The sequence below is a fragment of the Abramis brama genome (assembly GCF_963993115.1).
Source record: "Abramis brama genome assembly, chromosome: 10".
NCBI lineage: Eukaryota > Metazoa > Chordata > Actinopteri > Cypriniformes > Leuciscidae > Abramis > Abramis brama.
In genome coordinates this window covers 19,894,423-19,919,035 of record NC_139972.1, presented here as the reverse complement: position 1 = coordinate 19,919,035, position 24,613 = coordinate 19,894,423, and the positions used below count along the sequence as shown (strand labels likewise).

Below are 24,613 nucleotides of genomic sequence, written 5' to 3'. Positions count from 1 at the left end.
GTCAACATTCCTCTTGATATTTTCTCTCCCGTGTAGTTCTGACCCTGCGCTGCGCTGTAGGTCTTGCTGTGTTTCATGGTAAGGGCGACTGACAGAATGCTGAATAATTCAGTTTAAACTTAATCAGGTCACACTGTTCATTTCTTTAGCTGTGGCTCAATCATAAGCTCACATACCAAAACTACCATCGTAAAATGCTTTCATGATTCATCAGACCTCCCATCCCGAAGCATTTTCAATCTTACAGTTCCCCGTTGTTAAAGAGGTTTTCTGTAAACATAATTTTACCGTGTAAAACATGATAATGCAAGTTTGCATTTTGTTCTACACAATGATCTTATTAATGGTCCTGCTTTTCATGTTTGGATGTTAAATGAATAGCCTACATATTTCACACTGTAAACTAATATGAGCTTGTTGAATCTCTTCATAATAGATGGTGCAATGTGTGTGTCATACAAATAACTAACTTGAATAGCGCTTTTAATGTCTTTTCATAACATCCTACGGTTTCAGGAACCTGTAAAGTCCAGCCCTACCTACATTAAACAAAGAGGCTGTTCTAGAACCCCTGCCATCAGCTTGAGTAATATGTACTCTGAAGTTAACAGCACATGATGTAAATATAGCTAGTGCCTTGTCACTGAGGTATTGCCTTTCTGGCTTGTTGCAGCTATCCAGTTTAGAACAACATCCAGGATGTGGCTCAGATCCCCACATATTCACTCATCTGAAATTACAGAGCATTTTCGTATGCATATCCTGTGATTGTTTGAATATTTATGTTGATGTAAAACAAACAGGATTTATATTTTGCTTAGTGACGCATAACTGTCATCTTTGTGCGGCTCTATCACAAACCATTATTTTTGTTTAGCCAGCGTTCATCATTGTCAGTCATGTACGGTTATGTGACACGATGGCCAATGCTGAGTCATGCTGCGTCTACCATGAGTGTGTAGGTGTGGTCCTTTGAGAAAATGGCCAAAAACTGAATGTTGTGCTCAGCCGTGTCACTTTGAACAACATTCACAGTCCTCCTCGCAGGGAGGGGAACAGCTGCTGAGATTCATGAGTGCGTATTTTACCCTTACCTACTTTTGCATGGTGAGCACTGGCTCTTTAAATTGCTGTTAAGTGTCATCTCGCACGCACTTGCCTGTGCTGAGTCACTGGGTTCAGGCTGGTTTTGTAACCTCCGCCCAGCAGGACTTCTCATTGGCTTGAGTCTTCACTCAGCCGCTTGTGTGGTTGGCTGCCAGGACCACTAATCAGTTCTCTTTTGCAAAAGGCAGCTCTTAAAGTTACAGCGGCTTCACTCTGATTCTTCTGGATGCTGTTTCACAGAAGGCAGGGTGGGGTTAGTCAAAAGTTGGGGTATTTAGATAACAGTAAAACATGACACTGGCAAATGATTAAAAAAGGTTCAAATATAACCAAAAAATACAGCAAATATTGGATTGTACGAGTATTATGGATGGAGAAATGCAAGTTTGATGTGTTAGTGGGAACGGTTTGATCATAGCATTTTACAAGTCAATCACACCAATGGGAAGCCAATTAATGGGTACATTACAGGGTTCATTTTACAGTATGTACTATTACAACAGTACGGGGAATAATATAAAAGCTACATGTAAAGTCTGAATTATTGTTAAAATGGTCTCATGATCAATGCACAATTAAAACATTTTCATAGGAAAAGTACTGCCACATTCCTATTATTAGATTGAATTTGACAAACTGATATTATATTTATAAAAAAAAAAGATGCCTCACTGAGAGAAATAAGATCCTCTTCAAGAGGAGATCATTTACATAAAATGTTCTATCATGGACGTGTATTGCTGTACTCATGCAGGAAGGCACTTGCCTGGGAGTGGGCCGATAGATTCCTGGAATCCATTTAAGCGCTGGATTAATGTCCTAGGAAGGACCGGTTCTGTGCACCAGGTATATTAACGCAACATTAACCATAACCATAACATGTTCTCAAACTGTTTGTGTTCATATGGGGACAAACTGAGTGACATTTAATAACTAAATTGAAGAGGTTTGTTTTAAGTCTCTTAACAATGTGATGTGTCTAAGAACATGCCCAGACAGTGGGCCGGACCTCGCATTAGTGTATTTGACTTAATCAGGATCAGACAGAGAAAGTGCCCTCCAGGACTTACACCAGATAGTCTTAATGTCTGCAGTCTTTTTTTTAAGTAACAGGATGTAGGATGTCTCACAGATACCACTCGTGGAGATGAAGCAAATTTGTATGACATTTAAATTTGGAATGTAGTGACTGGGTTGTAATGACCTTTTTTCCCAAAGCTGGTAACACTTTGTTTATATAAATAACCAATAGCCTAGATGTTAAGGAAATGTTATCCACGTGGGAACAGGACAGGAAACTGCTTCGTCAACTGCTTCACCACCTCCAGCTCAGTATCCAACCAGGGCGTCTCCAATTAGATCTGAAAGCATTAACTTCACTACAACTACTGGTATACTCTACAATTATAGCTCCCTGTGTTCAGTTAATCATTTTCGATCATATATATTAATGCCTTTAAATTTATGTGATATAAAATGTTGTTGCTGGACTTGACAGTTCCAGAGTTGGTGGCGTGGGAATGTGGAAAGAAGTTGAAGGAAATGCTGTCCTTTCAACTGTGACCAGGCAGTAGGCCTGTTGTCATGCAGGAAAAGACCAAAAGACACTCTCTTGCAGCCTTCAGTTATGGAGTATATCAGTTTGATGAAAAGACATGCACTTATTAGCATTTATTGACCTGACTGTGCAGTACATGAAGAAATATGAATGGAATGACATTTGCACACGAAGAAACAACACTTTTGGCTACACACAAGCAATCATCTAAGTTCACTTGCTGTGATAATTTACTGAGGATACAGTGAAGTTATTTTTTGTTGTATTTCTTAAGTATTTCTTTATTCTTTACATCTACAATAACACTAAATAATAAGATTAATTATCCTCCTCCTGAATTCCATTAAACACAATGTTCTTCTCTATTTGGCCATTTTTGGAGCCAAAAACAAAGAATGGCAAGGTCTAAAATTCTGATTGTTGAATATAAGCCTGTATTTTTCAATGGTTTTCTCTCCTTCAGTGGCAGGAATTTGCATTTTTGTTCAAAATTCCCTCTAGACTCAGCAAGCCACCAATTAAGGTTTCCGTCCACAAAATGAGCAATAGCATAAATGGCAGTCAGCTTTATATTTCACCAGAAACCTCAAGAATAATTTTTATAGAAAATGAAATGCAGCATTTTTCCTTGCTGAGTTTTTCACCTGACTCCAGTTGCCAGTTCTGCATAACTTGAATTAATTCTAATTCATTCTATTCAGCCATTGTATAAATGCACACCTGCCATATATTCATGTTGAATTCATTTCAAGTGCAAGTATCTAATAATAGGAGGATTACAGAAATAAAGTGGGTTTTTGCTGGTCATGTGACCTCAACATGGCGGCCACCATGAATGGACCCTCCATTTAAATTAAAACAGCTATACTGATATAAGGCCTATTCATCTTATGTAAGTGTACATCATCTTAAAGATATTTTGCACAAGTACTGTTTGTTTCTTTATGTAAAACCCTTTTAATGAGGAAAGATTACTGAGTGCACCCTTAATAAGCCAGAAAATAATGTGGATGTGAATATGAACCTATAAAAGGCATTTGCTCACAGCTTGAGTCCCAAAAACAAGAATAAAACGTCTGTGGAAATGTTGAAGACATTACGAAGGAGTCTGAAATGTATCAAAGTGAAGTAAGATTTAATAGGAGTCTGAAAACAGTTATCCAGTCCTGCTCACAGAGGTGCTCAGTCATTTGCTCTTTAGAAGAACCGTGAAACGCCTGTCGGAGAGAGATAGCGTCATTGGACAGTGTGCTTTACACCCTTCTGACTCAGAGCATGGCATTGGTGTGCAGGCCTGACATTCATGTTCGGTCATAAGTGGGCGTTACTTCTGGTCTTTGACGTTAGTGTTTGATTGGTCAGCTGTTGCTCTTGGCGTCACTGCGCTGCCAGCTGATCGGGAGGAGAAGCCGGTATGAGGGGAGTTGAAGCGGAGACTCAGGACGCAGCGATATGTGGGCTAGATTGTGAAATTTAGGACGGTAGACTAATGGTGTCGTGTTGAAGTTGAGTAATTATATTGTTAATGATTTCTATAGCACTCTTGCTGTCTGAGTGGGTTAGGATTCGATATTTTAGCTGAGATCGCGCTTTAGCTCTTTGATTCAAGAGTGATTTGAGATTAAGGTGTGGCTTTCAGCAAAAGGGCGAATTAGGCTATTTAAACTGTATCAGAACTTGCATTTATTTCTTGGATTTTTTGCCTTGGTTTACAGTTAGAGTAAGGCATTAAAGTGGGCGAGAGAGACTGGAAATGGGATCAGGACATGACCCTGGTCGATTCTAACTTGGGTTCCCAGTGAGCCAACCGCTTTTAAATGTCGAATGTGCGCTACCTTTGTACGCCAGAGCTTCGGCTGAATTGAATCATAAGGATTTCGCGAGAATTTGATGCGCGTGTGACTGGTGAGCTATTTAAAATCCAGGAAGCATTCGATTACAGAACGGAGTCTAATCGTTCAATGACCGTTGCAACATTCTCTATATAACTTTTCGGAAGTATGTGAAACCACTTCAGAACGAATGGAATCTGTTACATTCCATTGGAGGAGATCGCGAGAGCGCTCGGTTCAGAGTTGAGACGTACAGGGCGTGAGCCGTCCGCTACTAGACCGTCTGTAGACTGTATGAGGGGAAAACCATTGCAAAATTAAAGGATGTTGAGCGAATATTGATATCTAATAATATGTTATATCTGGGAGTCGAACAGTTTACCAGCCTGACATACGAATCGATCGACGACAGAGATCGAGAATTCTACCAGTTGAAGTAGGTAGGTGTTAAACATTCCTCATTCAGAAGTTTTCGCTCAGAAGGTGTTTGTCGAAAAACTCAATACTGCACCGATATCGATTTGACCCTATTTATTATCAACTCCAGTAAATTTACATATGCCAGAGAAGGCGCTGAAAATTAACACAATATTAAGACGAACTAATTAACGTAGGCTACTGATATAACAGTGGGCGTTGATCTGCTTTCACTTATAATATCTTAAACTCGTATCGCTTGACGTAGGCCTATTTCTTTCGTGATTTTTATTTTGCTTACTTGTTTTTCTTAGTTGTATTATGTATGCTTCTTTTTAACTTACGTCAGATGACATTGAATAGGCCTTAAAGGGATAGTTAACCTAAATTAATATTTAGTAATTGTTTACTCACCGTCATGATGGTTTTAAACCCGTATGATGACCCGTATATAGCTAACGTTACATATTCAAGAGATTTCACTTTCATTGAATGGAAAAAGATGGAATAAAAGTAAATGGTTACTGAGGCTGTCAGACCCTCAAATTCTGCCTAACGCCTCCTTTTGTGTTTTACTGAAGGAAAAACATTAGTGTAAGTAAAAAAAATGTTTTTTTATTTTTTTGAATGAACTGTCACTTTAAGATAAAGCCTAATGCTCGGTGTTTTTAGTCTACGTCTCTTTAAATATGACTAGGTCACAGGAGCAACATGATATTGTGCTATACGTCAAATGACGAATATCAAAATATTAGTTTGTGTAGTAGTTGGATAGTAGTACATAAAACATGGATTTGGTAATGAAAGGACGCCTATCCTACATTGATTCCTGTGAGGCGAGAGCATGGCAAATTCCTCAAGACCCCACCCTTTACGGTGCGATATATACGAGTTTTGTCCTCTTTTTCCCTCTAGGTTACTTGCTTAATTTTTTTGTGTCTGCTTTCTCTCACTTTTCTCTTTTCACACACAGCCTAACATCTGGAGTGAAGACCTCAGTTTAATACCAGTGTCAACACTATGTCATTAAATGGATTTCTTCTTACGTCTGAAATGACGTCCGCCTGTTGAAGGTAAGTTATGAAATGTGACTTCTAGAGGTGACAAGTGGTGAGGGTGATGTGTCAGAACTGATAGCAACTAATAGCAAATCTTTTCAGCTTCTACAATTTTATTATAAATGAACTGATAAAATCTAACAGACTATTCAGATGTTGTGCTTTTTTTTTACACAATCATTCAGGCCATTATAAATCAAATGAGTGACTAAGCAAGCTAGGTATTTTCCAAATCAGTTCCATCATATCACCAGATGATGATTCTTTTGCACTTTTTGAATTTGTGGATGGGATTAAGCAAATAAATGTTGACAAACATCCTTAGCTCATCTTTACGCAACTGCTTTAATGGGTTTCATTGCTCCAGTAATTGTTTCAAGTAAAATACAACATTTTAAGCTATGACCTACCATTTTATCTCTGTACTACTCGTACATAATTATGTTAATGATTAAAGTTGTCGAGTCGAAGCCATTTTTCATTTATTAATCATCTTTAATCTACACCACATAATTAACCGAATGGAGAAGTATTTAGAACAAAATGTCAGAGAATGTCTTTGGCTTTTTAATGTTAGGTTAAGAATATTTTTTCCTTGTTTTTGTTGCTTTTGTGCTAAGAGTTGATTTTGAGATCTTATTGATGAGCAGGAAATTGTCACATGACTGAACATGATCTTTGCATTTCTGCATCAGGTTTTTAATGCATTAGTTGAACTACATTTAAACTTCAATGGAATTTGGCAATGGAATTTTAAAATGTCATTTTTATAAATCTGTGTAAATTTGCAAAAAATGAAATGCCATCTACCTTGAATGAAAGTCAAAATGCCTGAATAAATTAAGTAGCCTAAGGGCTGTAAAATGATGTACTACATGTCAGTCGTATGTACCTTTAAATAAGCAAGTTCAGATTGAAGTAGCTCATTAAAGAAGCAGCACAGTGTAGTTTATGGGGGAAAAAAGGAACATCTGTTCTCCTGCCCAGGGTAATCGCCATCCGTAGGAAAGTTGGACATCTTAACTCTATGCGTGAAGGTCTAATTTTCTTGCTATCTTTTAAATTCAATGATTTAGTAAGAGCGACTCTTATTTCCTGATTCCAGTGTCTGAGCATCTAAAGGCGGCGGCGTTTTTTTTTTTTTTTTTTTCAGGGAAATGTTTGTTTTGTGAATTCATTGTATGGCCTTGCAGTTGCGTTCGCTTCTACATTAGTTTATTCTTCATTCATGCGTGGCTGGAAAGATACCAAAATATATCAATGTAGTTGAAGTCACGGGATGCTTGATTGCTATTCGAGGCCTCTGCTGTTCAAATACTTTTTCTGTTTAGTTTTTGACATTTATTGGCTTTACTGTGAGGCCTTTATGAAACATTGAAATTTTCGATGTTTCTATTTTACTTTAAGCTTTGCGTTGCGTGAGTAGATCTGTGTGGACGAATGGACCACAGCATGGAGCTCAGACATCTGCGTGCGTGGACAGATGAGGAGAAATGTCATAGCATGGAGACTTTTGGAGCCACACCCTTAGCGTTACACAGTTTCGCTGCTTCTGCAGGACTCTTTGACATTTAGATTTTTTTTTACACTCTCATTTGTGGAGTTTTTAGAGTTTTAAGTGGTTTTTCTGAAGTCTTGGCATACATTCCTCTATTGCCTCAGTAATTGGTGCGGTATCGTGCCGCACAGACTGTGAGTGGGCTTTTTTTTTTGCAGATGAAGCTCGGCTGTGACAGTGATTTGCCTGTTTGGCAGGTGGCTGTGGTTGTCTTGAGTGTGGGAGGGGAGGATCTCAGAAGAAGGTCTGCTGTTGTCTCAAGGACAGTGGAGCTTCCCGTCTGTGCAGTCCTGTGGGACCAAATGCTGGCCGCTCGGGCGGTTTGTGCCACGAGGTCTCAGGAAGTGAGCCTGCAGAGCTTCTGTCCACATTTTCACCCACAGTGACATTACGCAGTTAACTTCCTAGCAATAGCGTTTCATTGTCTTAGTAAGGAGATGATTCGGCACTGTCTGTGACTTAGACTTTTAGAGTGAGTTTGCCTTTGCTGTCTACCCAGAGGGACCTGTATAATCTCCCTTTGATTAAATGGGCTGCAGGCTTTGTGCTCCACACCGCCATGTAAGTGACCCAGTTTGGGGTTTTGTGCTATTGTTCTTCATTGAATTTCTGTCCTCGACATACAAGGCGTCGCATGTACGTCGCAGAGATGCCCCAAACTCTTAAATAATGAGCTCATTCATTCTATACGAAGAAATTGGGCTTGTTAAAATTCTGTTGACTTCAGTCGTGGACTTTTTCTGTCTCTTTCTCTCTTTTAAGGCAGCCAAGCTAGTTCACCTCAGCAGTACAGACTGTGAGCTGGCCCAGCTCGGTGGGAGGGTGGAGTCAGTCCAGCTCGGCGTATCTCAGACAGCATGAAGGGCCTCTGCAGACAGAATGGAATTTATACCATATGTACCAGGCATCCCAAGAATGCATGGCACAGAGACTTGACCAACGGAAAGAACTGTAGAAAGCGCAGTGGAAAGGGTGAGAGAGAGAGGGAGAGGGTGCAGAAAAGAACCTGTTGAGTATAATTCCATCAGTGTTTTCTAAAGAAATATTTAGTCTTTAAGTAAGTGCTGATGGATTAGATTTCGTATAGTGAAATTAAAGTGATATAAAGTTTTATATATATATATATATATATATATATATATATATATATATATAAAAAAAACACTTTAACTATGAAATATACAGTATTACAATAATATACAAAATATACATATACCTTTGAGCCAGGATGCATTAAATTGATCAAAAGTGACAGTAAAGACATTTTATAAGGTTTCAAAAGATTTCTATTTCAAATAAAAGCTGGTCTGGAAGTATCCTAAAAAATAAGACATATCACGATTTCCACAAAAATATTAATTAGCATGATGCAGTGTGATCCAGGCAGATGAAATCATTTCTGACATCAGAAATGATGTCAAATCTGAATTCGACTATAAGGAATAACAAAGCTTAATGTAGAAAAGATAAATGTATTGCAATGTCTAACAATCTATAAAGAATGATAAAAGAACCAAATAAAAGTATCGAGAGTTGTAAAAGTATTGTAAAAGTATTGAGAATAAATAAGTGTTGAAATAAAACGAGAACATATTTGTCCAAGGTACTCTGATGTGAGACTATTGATAGTATTTCTTTCTCAATAGATGAAGTTCAAAGAAGAATAGAATAAATTGAATGTAAAGGAAGACAAGGTGCGCCTTAATGCCCGTTCATACTAAGAACCTTATCTATAACGACAACTTTATTAGCATTCACACCAGCGGACGTATTGTTCTGTTTATTATAAACGGGTGCTTGTAATATGTCGTCTGCCACTTTAAACACTTGTGCTCTTAAAAGCAGAATGGATTATGATTGGCTGTCAATGTTTTTAGCATTAATCAGCTGGAAAAAAACATTCTGAAAGTGATCCCAGCAATATTGTTTCTCTGTGCAGTTATCGTTGTAGTTATGGTTTGGACTATTGGAAAGTAGTGGACCTCAAAGGCCAGAGTTGAGAACCCCTGCTTTATTAACTAGATTGTGTGATGGAGTGCTGTCTGCTGAAAAGCATAATTAATTTTAACAATTATTGGGACATGTGAATGTCTAGGTCATGGTGACATTTCGTTGAAAATTCAGCTTTGACATCACAGGAATAAATTACATTTTTAATAAAATATTGTAAAAAAAATTGTAGCATTGCAACTAAATTTTTTTAAATATATATATATATATATATATATATATATATATATATATATATATATATATATATATATATATATATATATTAATTACAATTTCTTTAGTTGCAATGCTACAGAGTCTTGCCAGATCAGTTGCACTCAGTCAGTAAGTTACTAATTTTGGTTGAGTCGTTTGCTGTGTCAAAATAATTGCAGTGTAGATATTTCATTATTTTAATGAAATTGAATTTAATTGAACCGAGAGATTCCTATTCAGTCCGATTTGCACATGGCATAGTATTAAAAGCATGATTGAGTCAAATCAAAGCTTTTGCTTCCTTTGCTGTGCTGGGAGAGGCAGCTGCCACTCTGATCGCTGCTAACATTGCGAGTTCGACGGGTGGGGAGGGGGAGAACAGGCCATGCTTTGTCATTATAACAACCAACATTATGAAAGAAGTTTCATTTAAGTTACTTGCTTATTCATGGTTTTCCAGCTGCATCAGCTTCCTTTTGCATTTGCTGCTAATACAAAATGTAGTCCAGTGTAACTGCATTGGAGAAGAGCAGGGAGGAGGTATGGACTTGCTAAAGCTATATACTCATGCACAGTGCACACACGTATACTAGCAGCATGGCTGTAGCACTCCTTAAAGCAATGATATACCAGAAATATGCCTGATTCGTCAGGTTCACAGTACAGGGTTTAAATGGGTCTTTGGCTTTGCCACAAGCTGTGTTTTAAAAAATAACGAGAAGAAGCTGAAGCCTTGTTTTTAATCTTGGCCAGATGTTCTGCATTCTTTGGTGCTGCAAACTGCATTTCAGAAGAACGAGCTCAAGAACGCAAAATTACCTCCAAGTACTAAACTTCCCTATTTTTCTCAAGGCAGGACCCTGCAGCATTCATTGCAGTTCACGTATGCATGCGTCTGTGATTTTTGCGCTGTACAAGTGGGCTCATTCCCCAACCAACCAACAGCAGTGTAAAAGAGTGGTATGCTCATCACACTCTTAAAGGCTCCAACCGCTTCCTCTGGCTATGTGTGGGTCCCTGGAGCTCTCATTTGAGATTTATAGAATCCTCAGCCCTGATATTAGCAGGAGATTACATGAATTCCTGAAATGACTTCGCTTCTTCCGCGTTGCCCCACAGTCATTTCCATTGTATAACCCAGCTGGAATTTCCTCTTTTATATCAAACTGTTTTGCCTGCATGTTTTTCTGTTTGTCAAGTGGCTGGAGGAAGTAGAATAGCGGTTTAGACAAATAAGTGGTGGTTCTCGTTAGTTTCAGAGACCTTTCGCAACTGTCATCTTAGTTCTGGGGAAGCAGTGATGGAGTGATGGAGTGCTGGGATGCTAATACGCCGCACCTCTTTTCCTTTCCTTCTCGGTTCCTCAGAATAATTCACTTGGTCTTCCTGCTAAGCTCAGGCTTTGGCTAGACATTTCAGATTAAGGCTAAGATTACTTTCCTTGAGCTTGTTAAACGTTCTGTGGCCATGACTTGGCTGTGACATGTTTGGATTTGTGTTCATCTGAGCTTTATATAGACATTCATGTGTCTTGCCCTGTACGACACATGCACTACCATCCTCAATTCATCAATTTTTGGTGAGCAGGGCAAGCAGGGCGATCACGCCTGAACCAAGACAAAGTCTGGGAGCCAAAAGAAGGAGCAGGATGTGTGCGTGACGTCTGTGTCCCGGACGAGCCCTTGGTAAGTCTTCCTGTTTACCTCGTCGTCGTCACAAACAAATGAACGTCATTAAAAAGCTCTTTGGGTACAGGTGCGTTTTTCTCTATAACGGTTTGTTACGACCTCTTCCCCTTCCTGGCATCTGCCGGTTTTTTATTCTTTTCATCTGTGCATTTGTGAATGGCATCCATTTCTCAATGTCTGCACTTCTCCATTTCTCACTGTTGCCTGCCCGCCGGTTGACTCATGCTGTGATTCATGGCAGAATTACTGGAGCCGCCTCAGCATTTGAAGCATAGCTGTAGGAACGGTGATTGCCTGGACTCTTTAGAGGGCTCGATGCAGGCACAACGATGCTTGATTAAGGACGAAGTTGAGATGCAAGTGTACATGCCACTCTGTGCATATGTAAAGGATGGTGAATAATGCACAGGACCTGCGTGACACGGAGGAGAATGGGTAATGGAGCGGACGGGACAAGCTCAGACTCAGGCATCTGCCCTAAAGTCACATAAAAAAATATCTTTGGACACTCTGGATTTTTCTCTTTCAGAATGTCTCAAGAAGTGGCTTAATGTGGCAAACTGGCATCTGTAAAATGTGGAGGCATTTGTTTCAAAAGTTCTGTAGCCACCGACTTCCGGTTGTAAAGAAACGGCTGTTTTTCCCCTCACATGCAGATGATCTGCTTGCATGCTGTGTCATGTGGCATTTCATAACCAAAATGGATTCTCATATCCCTCAGGGATTTAGTGGTTTCCTTCCAGAGATTCTTACTGCATTCTGCCAGTTTATGGCTCCGACCTCGCATTTTTCCACAGTAGCAGAAAGACAAGAGACTTTCAACCTCTGGGTGTGGTTCTCCCTCGCTCTCTCATTTCTCATTTTCTGTACTGTACTCCCTCTGAAAGCCCCTGACAAGCATGACAGGAATGTAACATCTCCACCGTTGGCCATGTCTCTGAGGGGTGAGCTTGCACCTTTTTTTTAAAACCGATTTTCCTTAATAATCTTTATCTCGGCTCAGGAATGGCCATGCTCTTCTTTTGTTCAGAATCACAAAATGTCACTTTAATTAAAAACCCCCTTTCACCCAACCCATTTGGTCACTTCCCGATTATTAATCTGAAAGCTGAAGGGAATAACTAATGCATTGATCCGTAACTCACAATTAATGTGGGGCTTTGAATGATGTAACAAATGTCGGTGAACATATCTGTTTAGACAGAGGGTGTAGCAGTGCTTGCTTTGAAAACCTGACTTGTGATCTCTTCCCACTGTCTTCCAGATGTTGGGCAAGCCTGTTAAACCTAAAAACCACCCTCTTTGCCAGTTGGACTGAAGCGCACCTTTGCCTTTCACCTGCCGCTCAAGCTGTTCGGTGTCTCCTGGTGATGTGAGCAAGCTGTCACTCTTGGACAGCGTCACTAGACAGCTGATGCAACAGTTTGGGTGCAATATAGAGCAATAGAAATGGAGGTAAAATGTGTTTTTGACACCACCCAGACTCCCATCTTGAGTCATCTTTGGGCTATTGATTAATTGGTTCATTTGAAATGGCTTCTTGGAGGTAAGGAAGAGCTTTAGGGAGGAAAATGTGAGCAAACACATACTTTACCATTTCCCTTTGCCTTGTGGAGCAGCCTGACTGTAATTGTTTGGGAAGCTTCCACGACTTTACAATAAATCACTCCTTGGGAACACTGTGTTCTATGCGACAGGATTCGTTGGCATTGTGTGTTTGTATATGTCGGTGAGTCAGAGTATGTGTGTGAGAGAGACAGCAAGAGTTTAAACATGCTCCATTGTGTCCGGTGCTGACCACTTGTTAGCCTGTGGCTCTCTGAGCGTCTTGACTGGGTGGAGACATCAAACACCATGCGACGGACTAGTGAATTTTTTCTTTTCTTCTGAGAGTGGGTTGAAGAGAAGTCTCTGGCTTTTCCATAACCGCATGTTATTCAGCTCCGTTTTGTCTGTGCCACCCATTCTTTGGGTAAATCCATGGGTGTTACAACTTTAGAGAGCACATTATAGTATGATGCTGGACAGTGGTGTGTGATTGTTTTTAAGTCTTGTAACCGAAGCTGTCAGCCCTCCCTGCCTGCAGTGTCCTGGACATAGAAGGATCTTATCTCCGCCTTTAGACAAAGGACGATTCAACCGCCCTGGTGTCTGATAACAACAGGCTAAAGACTCCGCAGAAGGGGGAAGCTACAACCAAATGTGATTTTCCTTCACTGAAAACAGCACAGTTGCAGTGAGCATCCATTTCTTCTCTGGCTTTGTTCAGACAATAAGTTTTTTCTTGCATCTGTTGATGCGCAATATATCGATAGCTTTTTGTTTATCTGATCTACTTTTTTTTATTATAAGTATTGTATCAGTCGATATTGGATATTTTAATGAGCATGGACATTTCCTCTACTTTTACATTTAGATTATCTTTGCCATCATCTAACGCATACCATCTTATAATTTAAAACAATTTTCAATTTAATATTTATTTGATTACTGGGATTTGAAAAGCTAAATACTTTCCAGCATTAAACAAAGTTAGCAACAGTTGAAAACTTGGCAAAAAAGCAGCGATATTCAAGTGCTGAGGGGAATTATATGAATATGAATTTATTATATGAATGTTATATGAATATGAATGCATCTCTGAAGGGAACTGACTGTCTTCAGAAGTTTCGATGGCATTTTCTTTATCTTACATCTGTGTAATGACTAATAAAGTCATTTTTGTAAGTGCAGCGCTGCTTTATGTACAGCGTTTACCAGGGAAACGGCTCTCTATTTTTGCTGTTCCATAAGCGCCACCTACTGTCAGAGAGTGGATTTACATTTTCATTTAGCCTGTCAGTACTTTGTGAACATTTTCAGCACATTCTAACAATATCTTGATCATTTTGATAACTGTGATCATTTTGGTCACTATAATCGTGATATGAAATTTTCATACCTTGTCATTTCTAGCACAGAATTAGCTTGGCGTGTGAGGGAATATTTTCACTCACTGGACACAGTGTGCGCAAGAAGAGGGCTGCTCTGTCACCTGAAAATGTTAACAAACTTGCATGCCTTAGCAGCTGGTTAAAGGTGAACTAAGTAACTTTTTTACCTTAACTGAACAGCTTCGGAGTCATTGGAATGGTTATATTACTTATTTCGGGTTGAATGGTGGTCGTTTCGCACCCCCCTGGTGCCCGTGAGTGGAAAATCCGCACTTGCAAGTTTGAGCCGGCGGGCGCCGGCCGCCGCGTCAGGAAGTATCGCGTGATATCAGGTCTCGCGATGTAAACAATTGCCTTATGGCCAAAAGAAATCTGCTAAAATGCTGTCATTATTGCGCTCCCTCACGCTGTTCGAACCCGAATGAAGAAGACGTTTTAAAGAATGTCCCGTCTGCTTTGATGTCGTTGATCTACTAGCCATGGTGTCTGAGAATCGCCAAAGAGTTTTTACAACAGTGTTGTCAAATATCTATTCCGAAGCTGTGGGGGGAGCTCTAGAGAGAAACCTGCGAGCAAAAAGCGTATGTATTGTATTATATATGACAAAATATTTTATTATTACTTTAATTTATTTATTTTGAATGCGATTGGTAGTTTTTGAAATGTTGTGTCTGAATACACAATATTTTACTCACTCTTTCCTCATATAGTGAATTGTCACATTCTCTACAGTGAAAGAGTTTACAAGACAGCTGATTTGGACACATGAAATGAATAAAATGCGCGCGAAATGTCTCAACACAAAAAAATATTTGTGTGCAGTTTGAACTCCGTCTTTGTCACTCCACTGTGTTTGTTTCTCCACTGGGCAGCTCAATGAGTATGGGCAGATCATCCGTGCTATTTGGCAGGAGCTGGCATTTCCGAGTCGTGGGTGAGAGAGTGTGTGTGTGTGTGTGTGTGAAAGAGACGGAGGGAGCAAAGCTGAATGTGTGTGGGGGTGCCAGTCCAGGGCGAGTCGTTGCTCTGCAAACTGGACCTTTTTCCGTGGTTCAGCGAGGTCAATGGGTTCATAGAGGCCATACCCGTCCAGCGCTCGTCCTTGAACTGCAGCAAAAGCGCAGAGCTTTACAGCCACCTTTAATGCTGTGCAGATCAATGGGAGAGTGAGGCCCAGAGACGGTCTGTCTGTGAGAGAAATAACGTAATCAGGAAATGAAACCATACTTCATGAGCTTCCCTGAGAGAAGAATGAATGGCCTGATTTTTGGCTGCATACAGGAGATACTTTGGTTAAATGAAGCAGACGTGTTTGGAAATGAAACTAAACCTCTAAGTCAATTGGATAAAGAGAAACTTTTAATGCGGTGTGAGTGGTTGATGTTCTCCCTGCAGAACAGTTTGATCAAACGCACAGGCAGCGGATCTATCTGTACTCAGTTAAAGGCAGGAGTTGATCAGAGTGAATGAATGCTGAAGCAGTATCAGGCCTGGAATACCTCTGAGGCAAAGAGCACATGACTAGACCTCTCGCGTTTTCTCTCTTTCTCTTTCTTGCATGGCTGTGGCAGTGAAAATAGAAGAAATTCATTGTTTAAACTATAACCCAGGGGGGGTTTTGACATCTCTCGTTGTCATGTCCCATAAAGATTCTAATGTTAAAGAATGCAAGGATATTCCCATCTTTCTACAGTATTCCTAGTGCCAATATGTCTATGTGCGTGTGTACCCTGTAAAGATTGCTGTGCCTTGTGGTGCTGCGGCTGTGCACGTGAATGATCATATGACCTTTTTGATAATAATGTCTTGGCAATTGATGGTCATTAATATTAATCAAACTACAAATAGAGAAAATAGTACTATAAAACAGAGAATGCTGATCTTTATTTAAGCTGCTGAATTATTTCTTTGCTTATTGAATTTAATAATTAAATTTATTCTTTTTTGTTTGATTAACTGAAGAAATCTTTTCTAAATAATATAAAAAATTATAATAGTTTTTTTAACAATAATTTTAATAATTTGATTTATAACATTTAAAAAAATAATTTAGATAAATGTTTAAATCAACATTTCATTTAGGAAGGTGTGTGTTCAATAGCATATTCGTTTTTTGCTTTGGTATCAAAATTGGTATCTAGACTTAAGTTTCACTGGTTTTGGTATTGATGACTGAATTTTACCTTATTGACCTAATGATGAATTTTAATGAACTGAAATGTTATACTGTGACATTTTTTACTATTATAATAACTAACATTAAACTTAAGTCTTATTGCCCATCTTGATTCATCTCAAACATGCCTTTCTTTCTTCATCCCTACAGATCCTGCCACGCCCTGTTCCCACATTTTCTGAGGAGATTCGGGAACCGATTCCGGGAAGCCTACTGGCTGACCTGCAGCAGTTCTTCACTGGCAAGCTTTATGTCCTAGTGTACCAACTAAAGCTGCCAGCTGAAGAACTGTTGTGGTTGGCTCTTTCCTGGCACGTCAGCACAGAGAGATGCCGATGTGGAGGTAACAGCGTCAAGGTTCAGGCCTTTAGTTCTTCTAGACAGTTGATGAGGCCGTCTCAACCAATCTTGCACCAGACGGATGCCATTTTTGTCCCTCCAGCAGCCTGCTCACGTGAACTGCCTGAGCTTGGCTATTCGTACTTCTCAGGCGTAAACAAAAGCTACCGTACGGGTCCATGCTGACTCAGCCACATTCCTGGGCCGGTGAGGTCCCCTTGCCCTTATTTGGGTGTGGAGCAGGCAGGGAGTGGCATTCTGTACTCTCTACAGAGCTGACAGAGGTGGCCATCTTGCTCTTCTGCTGTAGCAAATGGTGGTGTGCAGTGTGTAGTGGTGGCAACCTTGAGTACCACTGACAGACGAGTTCCAGTGTTCTTATAGATGTTTTCGTGTATTCTGGAGACGTGCCCAGGCTTTGACGCGTTGAAAGGCTCAGAGATCCTCTAGGGAATGACTGGTGAAAGACTGCAGAGTGTATGTAACTTCCTCTTTTCTTTCCGAGGTCATTCTATGGCGTAAATTTGAGTGTGTGTTTATGTGCTTGTGCACACCATGTACGAATCTGATCTTGGTCACAAGCACAGGTCGACATATATACACACCCTTGTCACGTCAACTGACCTTACGCAAGCCGTAAACTCCTCAAGGCCAACTTCTTCAGGACAGAAAACAGGATATGAAAATTCGTCCCTCTAAATCCTCCCAGCCAGATGAAAACTGAGAAAATTCTCGGCATTTAGCAGAACCAGATGCCACATGCCAGAAAAGCGCTCTCTGTTTTTCTCCCTCTGAAGTGTACAAGAACATGCCACTCTCTCATCAAGCTCTTATACGTCACACTGTTTTGCACATGTAACCGTACCTATAGTTCTGACCTCCCCCTCCCCAAGGGCTTCTTCAGGTCATGGACAAAGATTGCCAACGTGATCCGCTCTAGTGCTAATGCCAATCTCCCCACAAGTGCATTAAAAGATTGTTGAGGGTCGTCGTCTCATCTGCTCTTAAAGAAACAGCACACATAAGAAGCTCGGCCAGGCTGTGTTACAGGTGCGCTTGTGGCAGAACCTCCCGCACTAACCCTCTTTAGAGTCAGACGGTGAAGTTACCAGCTACATTTAGATTAGATTACTATGAATATCAAATGAACAGGCTTTCAATATGATCAAAATGTGATTTCAATGATGTGCTGCTCAAGTAAAGAAATAAAAATCTGGGAAAACATGCCTTGTTTATCTTGTTTATCTCAATTAAATATGTGATTTATATTTTGTTGTGGTTCTAAATTCTCTATGAATGTGAACACAATTTATACATCCTAGCTGTTCTTGAGTCGTATTTTTGAGAACTTTGCAAGGCCAAGATTCAATTTAGTGTGGTAGGTTAGGGTTAATCTTCTTATGTTGGAGCCGTTTTACAGCAAGGCTGATGACCTTGTCTTCAAAAAGGTCACTTTCGAGCCTTTGTCCCACCACTTAATACAATTAGTACATTGATTTAACTGCTAATTGTGAAACAAAGCACTCTTAAATCTAAATATAATTTCACTGTGTATTATTTACCATTGATTAGTGCCTCTCAAAGTGGTGTTTAAAGGAACAGGCCTGTTGGCAACATCTGTTGCATACTACTATTCTCTATAGACTTGTAAGTAGAGGTTGTTACTAGATATGCTGTGTGGTTTTTTTTGTTTGGTTGTTGGCTCTCATATGAGGGACAAGAAGAAATATTTTTTCTAGAGCGCTCGTGTTGAACTGGAACATTCCTTGAGTGTGAGATGGGTCACAGGGCCCTTTTTTGTTGAATTAGCTTGAGCTTGAAAGGGCCCCACAAGTGCAAAATAATCCCAAATGGCAAAGGTCAGATACCTCACAGTTACTTTGCACCAAGGTGAAGGGTGCTCGGGTCACCCGTCAGGGATCGTCAATGAACTTTCCTCACTTCAGATAATGTTCAAACCCAATAGGTTCATGAAGCCAAAAAGCACATGGGACAAAATATAGGGATTCATTTATAAAGACTTGCGTATAATGATCCCAAATGTGAATGTACGACCGGTTTCCAGAATGTTGAATGATTATATAATGTGTGTTTGCAAAAAAAATGCATCCCTTTTTTTAAAATTGCAGGCCATTTTAAAATCAGGAATGTTATTATCACAAAGCCATTAAAATGTTGTTCATTTGCACATATAATTATATCAATGCATAATGTGATTGCGTAGATAACTTTACATTTTTATAATTGAATTACTGGTAAATGAGAAGTTTGATCACACATGCTCTTCAGTTGGTGTAAGAACGTTTTCACTCCAGTTTCTGTCTTTATAAATCCTGGTTTGTTCCTTACTTTTAACATAAGTTAAAATCCAGGGAATTTAGGATCAAACCTGAGTGTACAAGTGTTTTACAAATGAAGTTGTTATTATACTTTTTTTTTTTTGTCTAATGGTTAGTTTATTTTTGTAGAGGGTACGCAGTTGCATCTGGAACAACTTGTTGGGATGATTTTAATTCAATTTAAATTGGAATGAACATAGGAATTTTTAAGATTCATTGGTACACCATGTTTTACACGCCATGTTCCACACTCATTCACACCAAATCTGTTCACAAAACAGAAGCCCGTTTGTGTGGACTGATGAAACATTTATCTCCACATGGACGGCTTGGACACAGAGCCAGGAGAACTGATCCACACTTGCAAAGGGGTTTTACAACTAGTCTAAATTCCCCCCATCCGCAGGGTTAAAGCTGCTTAACCAGATTACCTTGAGTTCCAGGCAAGCAGGAGATCATTCACCTGACGAAACATCCGTGTCGCAACACTGTTCCAGGATCCCGCAATCCTGCCTGGCCTTTGCCCTTAAGCTTGTGGCACGCCGGTGCCTTTTTCCTATTACCGGGTCAATGTACCGCAGTCTGCCTGTTGCACAGCAGGTGTCATGTAACCTGTCTGACTGGCAAGCGACACAATGTGTAATTCAGTACTGTACAATGGCCTCAAGAGACTTGAGGGAGATTCATGGTGACTGTTCGGTCTTATAGCCAGGAAGAAAAAAAAAATTGCTTAGTAAAAAAAAAAAAGTCACATGGAATGTAAGGCTGTCAGTGTCATTTATAGCATGTAGGCTACACTACAGGGCTCCATATTTATATATCTGCACCCCAGCTGATCTTTGCTGCTCATGTCATTGACACTCACTGCGGGAATGGCCTATGGCCCAGATTTCCAGCGTCTAAATGTTCCTCATTTGTTTAACTCAATGCTGACGTAAATGATCACTCCTTTTACGTCTTGACAGTGTGCTTTAAAGGGAGAGTTCACGCAAAAATGAAAATCATTTACTCAGCTTCATGTAGGCTAGTTTCAAACCGGTATGACACATTTTTTTCCCATGGAAAGAGGATACATATATTTCCCACAGAAGAGGATATATTGTAGCATGAAATTTTTTTTTTTTTTACAAGCAAGTCTTCTAGAGATGCGAACCTGTAGCATTGTTTGAAATGAAAATTCACCCTGTATATTTTGAAATTGCATTTCTTAATGATTCATCCATGATTCATTTTTGACGTTATTTTTTGTACTTGTATTGGAATATCATAACTTAATCTTCTTGTGAAACTACATACTCCAATCATTTCTCCAATCGTTTAGTCAGCTTAAACTCCGCCCCTTTCTTACCGCAAGCTCGCATTCAGATCAGATCTGTCTCCATCCAATCCACAATTGATGCATAATAGAACAGTCTCCACCATAATTTTTTTTTTTTTTTTTTGATAATGTTTTACTTGGATGTACGTTTCAAAACTGTAGAAAAAAAAAAAATCTATTGATACTTCTCTTTCATTGCAACTTAATCCACCATCTTAAGAATCCACCAGTTAACTAACTATCAAACTAACCCTATAACTCACTAGCATGGGTATTTATATATATCATGCGAGTTAGATAATATGTTCAATACTGTAATGTTTCGCTAATTTGTGATTAACACACATCTATATGTGATCATATATTAACACAAATATGCGTACTTGCTCTCAAACTTTGCCTTACTTCTTGTAAATGGGGACATTAGGGGCTTCAACCAGGTCCATGTTCAGGCCCTGTGATTATAGCCGCTCCCACAGTCTAGCGAATTCATTAGATGCTGCTGGAAAATCCCATATGCAGGGTGTCTGAGGGCTGGATGACTCAGAGCATATGTACACCCACCAATGTATGAGTAAGTTACTGGCCTCCTGGTTAAATAAAGCAGTGTGATACATATAGAAGCACGCAGCCAGCAGATCCAGAAATAGCCAGCGGAGAGACCCTGTTTGGAATATACTAGAATGAAAAGGTGAAAAATTGATTAAAGGAGTACTTTTATGAGCAGGAAGGAATGGATAGAGAGGATGAAGAATAAGAGTGGGGGAAATACAGGCAGTTGAAATTAATTTTAAAACATTAATCTGTCATCTTTGTACCTTCATGCTTAATCCTTGCAGCGACGTCATTGCAGGACCTGTGCACCAGACGATTCCCTTCTCCGTTTAAAGGCTGGTTATGTAATTCTATGGAAAGTCTGACCAGGGGAACTACACGAGCTAGACAATCTCATTAAAGGGACATGATGCCTCTGCGTACGTCTCCCTCAACACTCCCTCCCTCACAGTTGAGCTTTGAGCCACATGTCTTTTTTAAATCACTTTTACTTTCTATTGGGTACATTTCTGATATTTAATTCCTGGAATGTTAATGACACTGTACATACAGCAACCTCCTCTAACTCTCTGACCTCATCATTTGATTTGCTGCGGTACCATCTGGTCTGTCAGGCCCTTTCTAGTCTAATGGTCTGAGAGAGATCAACTGTCTGCTAGGTGACAAAACATTGGATTGTTTTGGGGTGAACAGGATAACCTGACAATGTTAATCCTCTTTTTAGACTTAAGTCTATACGACCAATTATACGTTTAGATTTTGTTTGGCTTCAAAGGGCACCACAGTTCAGATTGTTTTATGTAAATATATAAACGGTATATTAAAAGTAAAATATTGCATTTTATATGTATATTTTATTTTGTTAAGTAATTATTTAAAATATCATTTATATATATATAATAAATTAATAACTAACATTTACATTGACAGTTATTTACAGCAATGGGTAGATGATTACAGAACTTTCACTTTAAAGCAAATAATCTGAAGAAACTAGAAACACATTTTTAAACAATTTGTTTTAAGGTGAAATAATTGTGCATCTTCATTTTCAAAGATGCAATTTTTTATTTTTTGGAAAATTGCATTTAAAATACACTTGGCTATGTACAGTATAATACTCTTTCAAGAAGCTTGTGGGACAGTGTAAATTCCACCACGTCATTGACACGTACATACAGACAATATAAAGCTGTTCTGCTAGTGCGGTTAGAGGAATGAATGTAGTTCCTTTTTCCTTGTGAACAGTATGTGTGTCCATGTGAACAAGGTGACATGACAAGCAACAGCAGCATGGCATGGTGCCTAGCGCTATTGTTTAATAAAAAGGAACAGAACAGTGATGTTTCCCACACTGGCTCATTATTGCACTCAGCTGAACTGTCTCAACGGGCTGAGGCCTGTCAAACCCTGTGTTTAGGTAAGTAATGCTATTTAAGCAATAACACGAGGGAGAATGCTGTTGTACACATTCAACCTGACTGCTTTCGTAGTGTAAAAGCTCATGTGGTCGAATGTGTTCGAACAGCCACGAAAGACCGCCTGCTCTCCGCCTACTGACGTAATGCATAAACATTATGGGAAGTGCGCTAACCAAACGGGATTTAAACTTGGAGACTCAAGTTTTGTTTGAAGACGAAAAATGTACCAAGCACAATGTTCTCTCACCATTACATATTTCTATCACAAACTAGAAATGAAAGCTGACGCTCTCCGTATGTTTTTCCGTTGTCTCTGGTCGCATTCAAATGAGCTAATTTTGCCCATTATTTTGCCCAAATGAATAAAAACTCATACATTTACCCTCCCATAGACCCTTCCCTCAAAGAAGGGAGATGGAATAAAACACCAGGTGTAAACGGGAAGGTGTCTCCCTCGTCTACTTGTGATCAGATCGACCAAAATGCATCTTAATACCAGGTGTAAACAGGGCCTTTGTTGCTGAATGAATCAGTGTTTATGAATGAATCAGTTGAGTAAATGATTCAATGACTCTCAATTTCAATCCCTTTTTGCATTCCTAAATGATTCAGTTTTTCGAATTAAACGTTTGAATGTATGATTGAATGACTAAATAATCACTTTTTACATTCTAAATGAATCAGTGTTTCATTCATCTTCATCTCTGAGTAGGTACATCTTTTGAATAAATAATTTGCAACCTTTAAAATAGTTTTGTGCTATGTAGGGCATGTATGAATTTAGGTAACACATTATTTCAATGGTCCACTTTAGACATTCTACTAATTATAAGTAACTTTACAACTACATGTCAACTAACTCTAATTAGAGTATTAGTAGACTGTATGATGCTAACACTTTATTTTGATGCTCCTAACAGACATTCTACTGACTATAAGTTACTTTGCAAATTATTCTACTTACTCTAACCCTAACCAAACAGTCTACTAACAGCCTACCAATCCTCTAAGAGTTAGTAGACATGTTGTTGGCAAGTTTCTTATAGTTGGTAGAATGTCTAAAGTGGGCCATCGAAATAAGGTGTAACCTGAATTTAATCTGGACGTACCACATTTGCCATGTTGTCATTGTTATTTGACCTACGAGGATCAGTTTCCTTGTTTCACTGCCATTTACAAATCCTCTCCCATGGCCTCATGGGATAGTAAAGTGTCCATTAGATGAGCACATCAGAATCACACTGAAAGTAGTAAGTCACCAGGGAACTTTTCGTCTACTCACTGTAAAAAGTGAACAGTTGGATCAACTTAAAAAAATTACTTCAATTGGTAACACCTAAAGAAATTAAGTTTTCTCAACTTAAATCATCACGTTTTTCACGATAAAACGTGATAATTTAAGTTGAGAAAACTTAATTTCTTTAGGTGTTACCAATTGAAGTAATTTTTTTAAGTTGATCCAACTGTTCACTTTTTACAGTGCTGTTTTATGAATACTGTGAATTCTGACATACTACTCTTTTCACATACTGTTTTTTACATACTATATAGTAGAGAAGTGTGCGAGTTCGGATGCAGCCAACCTCTTCCTAAGATAATCCTTATTTTTGAATGAATTGGTTGAACAAATGATTGAATTAAAGACGGTTTTTGTTTTCTTAAATCGGTTAATTAAATGATTCAGTGACTCATAAAGCCAGTCACTTGTCACAACCTACGGCTGTAACCATGTAACCTGCAGAAAGAATCAATTAAAATTCCCACCACTAATGCATGCACTGACAATCTATCTGGAACGCTCAAACAGAGACAGCTCGGCCAATCAAATTAGAGGTTGAAACTAACTGTTGTATAATGGGGGTGTGAGTGTTTGCTATTCATTGCAAAATACCATCATACATCCAAGCTTTAAAGCCAACGTGAGCCTTCACTTGCATATTTAAAGAAATTGTTGATAGCTGTTTGCAAACACACGTTAGGCTTCTCTGTTACCAGAGCAGCTTTTTAAAGAATAGATTGCAAGAACGCTTTTTCTCTGGCATTTCCACATGCACGCTCCCTCAAACTCTCTCACGCTCTTTCTCTTTCTTGTGGCTAATTGACCCA

General features: G+C 39.2%; 1 long non-coding RNA gene across 2 annotated transcripts; it reads left to right on the top strand.

The window, feature by feature from the left end:
• The first annotated feature begins 4,087 nt into the window (after positions 1-4,087).
• Positions 4,088-18,098, top strand: LOC311091291. Of its 2 annotated transcripts, none has more exons than XR_014608033.1 (3): positions 4,088-5,790; positions 5,888-5,987; positions 16,686-18,098. It is a non-coding gene; the product is annotated as an uncharacterized lncRNA (long non-coding RNA). The 2 variants fall into 2 exon arrangements; XR_014608034.1 differs by lacking the exon at positions 16,686-18,098 and adding an exon at positions 8,293-8,533.
• The last annotated feature ends 6,515 nt before the right edge of the window (positions 18,099-24,613 follow it).